This window comes from Orbicella franksi, chromosome 9 (genome assembly GCF_964199315.1).
Source record: "Orbicella franksi chromosome 9, jaOrbFran1.1, whole genome shotgun sequence".
NCBI lineage: Eukaryota > Metazoa > Cnidaria > Anthozoa > Scleractinia > Merulinidae > Orbicella > Orbicella franksi.
The window spans coordinates 10,095,565-10,102,646 of record NC_138153.1 but is presented as its reverse complement, the minus strand read 5'-3'; the positions used below and the strand labels follow the sequence as shown (position 1 = coordinate 10,102,646).

Genomic DNA, 7,082 nt, shown 5'->3' with positions numbered 1-7,082 from the left:
TTTTAAAATTCGCGAGATGACTCCACGCGAATTTTAAACCGAGTTACCTTGTGCCTCTGTTTCAAAACGAGTCCTCGTGCAAAACGTTTCACATGAAAATGAGGTTTAAAATGATATGCATGGTTTCGCACGAAGACACGTTTTGACACAGAGGCAAAAGGCAACTCGAAAATGGCCTATTTAGTATCCAACTATAGGCGCAGGCGCGGTGGCCTCATGGTTACTGCGCTTGACTCCGGAGCGAGCGGTCCAGGTTCGAACCCTAGCCGGGGACATTGTGTTGTGTTCTTGTTCAAGACACTTTACTCTCACAGTGCTTCTCCCACCCAGGTGTATAAATGGGTACCGGCGAATTTAATGCTGGGGGGAGTAACCTTGCGATGGACTAGCGTCCCATCCAGGGGGGATATAGAAATACTTCTGGTCGCTTCTTGCTACTGAAACTGAGATAAACTCCGGCCTGATGAGCCACTCGGCTCGTATGCAGACTTAAAAACTGCCTCTGATGATGAAAGTCTGATCTGGAGTGGTAGTTTGTTCCAGAGCCTTGGTGCCGCCACGGAAAAAGCCCTTTCACCATACGTTTTAAGATTTGCTCTAGGCTCATCAAGCAACCTGTTGTTTGAAGATCTTAGTGTGCGACCAGAAATGTTAAATCGCAGTAGGTCTCTAATGTAATCAGGGGCCAGTCCATTCAGAGCTTTGTAAGTTAACAACAATATTTTGAAAATAATCCTAAAATGAACTGGCAACCAATGTAAGCTCCTTAGTATTGGTGTGATGTGTTCCTGCCTTCTAGTCAAGGTAACAAGGCGAGCTGCTGAGTTCTGTACAAGCTGAAGTCTATTAATCAGATACTTTGGGAGACCGTACAGTAGGGCGTTACAATAGTCCAAACGCGATGTTATGTAAGCGTGAACAATAGTCTCAGTAGTACTCTGGGATAGGTATCGCCTAATTTTAGCTATTAACCTTACCTTACCTATAGAAATGAGAACAAATCCCTCTTCCCCTCCCCACCCTCCTTCTTGCCCTATCCCTAATCCTTCTTTTCTTCTTCCTTCGTCGGAGGTTCTGGTTGGGGCCCTGCGGAGTCAGTCTGCGCTAACATTGCTCTTAATTACACGTAAGTACTGTAGAATACTATCCACTTTTCAGTAGTGACGTCACTTGGCGGCATTAGCGCCTATTCAATAGCTGTCTTTGCAGTTATCAGCAGCTTGAAACACAAACGAAGCGAAAGGGTCAATTCTGCATTGTTTTGACCCTTTCGCCTCGTTTACATGCCTTTTAAAACAAAGGAATATTTGACCGCAGAGTCAACTGCAATAACAGCTATTCAAATGTGTGTATGTAGTTGCATCTCTGTAGGGACGGCTGAGACTCGTCCATCAGAGTAACTCCCATTTTCCATTTCTAAGTTTTTCCTTCTATTCTTTCCTTTTGAATTGTAATAAATAATTTTTAGGGCTTTCCGCTTTTATTCATCCAAAAAATTGGGGTCAGCAGTCCCGCAAACGCCTAAACATATTACTTTGGTCTTTTAGCCAGGAGATATCACCGATTGACCAACTGATTCAGCCTAAAACAATAGACCTCAGTACGAGGATCTAGGGAGTAACTACTGAGTTTATTGGGTTTAGTACCCAGAGCCTCGTGCTGAGGTCTATTGTGTTAGACTGAATTTTAATATATCGAAATAGGTCTATTGAGTTACAAGTTGGATTAAGTTTTCGACTGACATCAGATTCTTTTGACAGAGTGTGGAGTGCAGTAGTGTTTATTGCGTAATATGCGTAAGTAGGCTATTTTAGTTTAATTTTAATACGTTATAAAAGTCGACATCACTCGCACCCATATCTTGCATTTCCAAATAAAAGTATAGTCGAACCTCGATTATCCGTACCTCGATTATCCGGACTTTTTCTCTAGTCCCAATTTTGTCATGAATATTTATTAGTCACGATCAAGATCCGTAGCAATATTCTTTTTAAAACTATAACATTGAAAAGTGCAGTCAAAGCGAGTTTTTTTTTTTGCTTTTAAAGAGCAAAAACAACGATCGCACGCGTCGTAACTAATGAAGAACGCTCGAATGAGTTCTGATTGGCTCAGAGTAGAGTGGTTCAAGATGTACAGTTGACCATATTGTTTTCCAAACGATTTGTAAAAGTGTTGTTTTACGATTAAATGTTGCTTTATTTAGACAGTTTTGTTCTTCATTAATATTCATATCTTCGATTATCCGGACACTCGATTATCCGGACTATTTCGTCTAGTCCCAACGAGTCCGGATAATCCAGGTTCGACTGTATATATCAAAGCATTATATCGACAGATTAATGATAGATGAATAATGAATGACAACTTTGATAATTTAAACCATTTTAGACTAATGTTCTGGTTAAGGGTTGTTGCTCACGAGATGGTAAAGAATGTAAAACAAATTGTATTACTATTACGGCTCTGAGCTGTACCAGTGTTGTACTCGGTTCAAAATAATTGGGATATTCTTACTCCTCAAACCTTGATCCACAAAATCCAATCTTAATTTTGCGTTCGCAGTTTTACACCACGTTGAAGACGTTTGGTTGAATCGTTTTAGCTTTGTAGGTTATGGCACGACAACTGAAAACAGGATGTGAACGACTACTGTCATTTGTTCTTACCTACTTTCGAAGAAAATGCACATGGAACGGATGGAAGCTTAAGGATTACAGCACATACCAACACAGTGAGGGATCGTATCAGCAGACAAGAGGCAGCCATCGTACTTTTTGACCGACTAAGACTGTTCCTTTGAGTAAGAATTGTAAAGTTTTCATGTCTTAGTATAGAATGTGCAATACTGAGGCGGACCGGTTCTGTCCTCCTAGCATCTGTTTTAAAGATGAAGTTAGAAATTATTTAATTTCAATTGCAAATTTGGAAAACACTGATAATTGTGTTCTGAAATTCGATATGTTGAAAAATGGCAAATTAATTAAAAAACCTGTCATTGTAATAAAGTCACGTGTCAGTCAGTTAAAAGGGAGCTTCGTGTCTTTCTTGAAATGTTTGAAAATATGAACAGTTTAAAATAACCATAATAAAAAAAAGCCAGCTACTTCACTCCACAAAATCGGTATTTAATTCAAAGCTACTATTTCACACTCTCTATACTTTTCAGTGTGATCTGTTAAGTAGGAGAATATTAATTACGTTTTTATAGAAATAGAGCAACCTAATTTGAAATAAACCTGTTCTCAGCTTGGTAGTTTACACAAAGAAGTCACAGATCACGTAGATAAAGTTTATGGACCGTTTCCACTCACGGCACTAGCGCATCCTTTGAACAGTAAAACTCCACACTACGCCAGAGGAATTATTTGAAAACGCAGCTTAATTTATTTCTACGGTTAGGCCTACCGTCCACACTACATGTAATCCGTAACGACAACGGAGCTTGTCGAAAACGCTCTTCAGACCAGAGGAATTTTGTTTTCGTGTGGACAGAAAACATTTTGAAAACAGAGCTTTTAAAAACGATGGCCTCGTGTGATTTTCCTGACATCAACCGAGTTTCAGTTTTTAAGCAAAAATCCAAAATGACCGTTGATTGTTGCTATTTTAAATTCCTCCGCCGTTGTGTGGACAGAAAACATTTGATGCGTTTTCATCAGAGTAAACCTCCATTTTCAAATTCCTCACTCGAGTGGCCGTTTTCTTGTTTTGCTTTTCTTTTCGATAAGGGCCGCTTTTCCACTTAGCGCTCCATTCTAAAAAGTGTCCTTATAGCTTTAATAGTGGCTTTCAAGAGTGTAATGTAGAATAGATTGATTAGACAAATGAATTATAATCGCGTGTCAACCAAATTTAGTTCGATGGGTTACCATATTTTCTAGGCAACTGGGCTCCACTCAAACGCCTTCGGCGCCCAGGAGTTCCGCTATTATCTAATTATCATTACGGTGCATAGGTGTCTCTAAAGCAGTGAGGCCATGTTGATGCCCTGCAGAATAGCAGCTATTTCCGTGGCTGCTTCTTTAATACTCTGATTAGCAGAAGATCAGGGCCATTTGCTTTCTTCGGACTCAGCTTTTTTTAGCTCGTTTCTAATCCTAGTGGTGGTGATATGTAGCACATCTATATTCCTTGTTTGGGTTGGTTCAATTTATCTTTATGATCAGTAAACACTAGACTGCAATACAGTCGTTTTCAGACGTTTTCGGAAGGCGCGAAGCGCCGTAAGCCCGATCCTCGTGTGTGAAGCGCGCGAGCCTCACACCCGTAGGGCGTTTATCTCTCCCCATTCTCCCTCGCCGTTTTTACACTCGCTCCAGACCTTTCGTTCGAATATTGACCGTCGCGCGCGTACGCAAAAAAAAATATGACTGGTTTGCAGTCTAGTAAACACCGATTTGTATAAAAAATACTGAAAAATAACATAAATAAACTACACTATTTAGAGAGGAAACTGGCACATTAGCCTTAGCTGGTTTACATGCGGGTCCTCTATCCTGGTCGAATTGGAGATGTTGGTTTTTGTGTAGGGGTGAAAACCGGAGAACCCAGGGAAAAACCCTCGGAGCAAGGCGGAGAACCAACAGAGCTCAACGACAGACTCAACCCACATATGGCCCCGGGCCGGAACGCGAACCCGGGCCATTGATGTCTCAGCATTTCTGATTTTGTCCCTGTGTCTGTGATCTCTTTGTCCCAATTCTTCAGTACTGAAATACCTACAGTGTTTTTCTGTTTTCAGCGCAGTACTGAGGTATAAGCCAATAATTTCTTGTCCGTGGTAGCTTTAGGTTAAGCGTCGTCTTCCAGAGCGTTTATGTCCAGGATATCACTGACTAATGTATAGTTACGTTATCATGAACTCCCTGCAATCCTTTTTTAATGTGCTTTCCCGTATTCAAAGGTTCTCTCCAGTCACGTTCAGTTTCAACTGGCTTGGCTTTGTTGTAGAGCGCCTTTTCTTTGCTCTTCATTACGTGAGCACCTCAATGTCCTTGTCGGAGTCTGTTAGATGCCTGGGGTAGATGTCATTGTCCAGGTGTAGTTTTCTATGGGATATTTTTAAAAACACAACAACGCTTTTCAGTTTTCGGAACATGTTTCGATGTTTCAAACATCATCATCAGCCATAATGACTATATAAGGTTTACAGAAAGATCGTTATTATATATGTAACAGCCTATACAATGAGCCTTTATAAATTTAAATTAACGTAAAATGCAAACTTATTTAAACTAACCAATAAAAATTTGAAAAGAACAATAGTGAAAAACCACTAAGCTGAAATAGATACATTTAAAAGTGTAACGATAAATTGACATGCTCAACTTGTTTGTTGAGTTCTGGATTTAACCGTTCAATATGAAAACTCTCCTTGATTTTAAGTTGTGAGAAAGTCTTAGCAAAATCAATAATTTTAAAACTGGAGGCATCACAATTGTCTCGACAATGCTTAGAACAATTGAGATGTTTAAAAACATGGGAATTTTTGTCCCGAAAAAGATGTTCATTAACACCGGCGTGTGTGAAAATGCCTATTGGTTTCACCAATATAACGAGCTCCACAGCTCGCACACGTAAAGTGGTACACAACACGTGATTTAAGAGACTCGGGAATAAAATCTTTAGGACTACAGTATCTACATCCTGTTCTGTGGTTTTGATCTTTTTGAGATATCCCTTAACCGACTTGTTAATTAGCCAACTTGGAAACAAAGTACGTTCCAAAATAACACCCGGCGTGATCAATCGATGAAACCGATAATCGATAACAATCGATGGCAATCGATATCAATCGATAACAATTAATCGATTGATATCGGAAATCGATGACCAATCGATGGCCGAAAAATTTGTGTTTTTTAATTGCCATCGATTGTCATCGATTGTCATCGATTACCATATCTTTTGGGGAGGTAAAAGAATGATTTGACAGGAGAAATATGGTGACGTGTAATTGTGAAGATCATCGTTACCATCAACAACAGTAACAATAACTTTATTGATCTCTCTAAATGCGGGTATAATGCAAGAAAATTAACATTGTTAACACAAACTAAACTGGGATGAAAATGTTCGTACTCTTTCAAGTTACAACAGAAACCTACGGTTTAAAGTTTTCTGGTTACTGGCAGTCCATGGGAAGAAAATGCTCATTGCCATCGTACAAAAATGAAACAAGATTAATACTTGCGAACATGAAGCTTGCAAATAACAATCTCAAGACGCGAGTCAGAACAAGTAAGAAATAGACTGACCCTACCAGACACATTATGGCCCGTATTAACGTGACTACATAAAGATAGGTTAAAATATCAAGATACAAGCCAAGTATTTCTAGTAAGAACAACAGGTGAAGCAACAAATAATAAAACCTTTTCCATTTTTCGTCACCATAGTACGGACACCACCCGAGCGCACGTTTCCGCAATTTCTCGTCGCACTGATCCATAGTGAAATGTGCACCAAGAGTGTGAATGTTTACTGGTCGTTGTATCCTCCATAGAACCACTTCCCATCTTTGTGCCATGACTTGAAGTTGAAATGTCTGCCACATTGCTCTGTTCTTTCCTTGCTTCCTTGACTTTCTGTATTAGATCTGCGTTCTTGCTCGTCTTATTGTAATGCACACCAATTTCGTCCAGAACTTCCCGCAACAATCTTACTGTCGTGTCCTCGGCTTTACCACGCTTTACTCGAGCTTGTGATTATCGATTGGTCATCGATTGGCCGATAGCAATCGATAACAATTAACTAATTGTTATCGATTGATATCGATTGATCGATTGGTTTCCGATGATCGATTGTCATCGATTGATCACGCCGGGATAACAGAAAGGTTTTTGTTGTCATTTTGAAAGCCCTGAGTAGTGTTGTTAATTTTGTAGGCTCTGTCTATGAGAGTTTTAATTAAACCTAATTTGTACTTAAAGGGAGTAAAGCTAAAAAAATTAGTAAACCAGTGTAAGTCTTCTTCCGAAAAGCAGGATGTAGATACTGCAACATCTGACACATCCAAATGCCATTTTTATAAACTACCATATATTGGTTTTTATTCTACCTACACAGGGAAGAAAATT

General features: G+C 39.6%; 1 protein-coding gene across 1 annotated transcript in view; it reads left to right on the top strand.

Annotated features, from left to right (window-relative positions):
• LOC145498382 (uncharacterized) overlaps positions 1-7,082 on the top strand; it is a 397,197-nt gene that overhangs the window by 146,048 nt on the left and 244,067 nt on the right. The gene's annotated exons all lie outside the window — the stretch shown is intronic.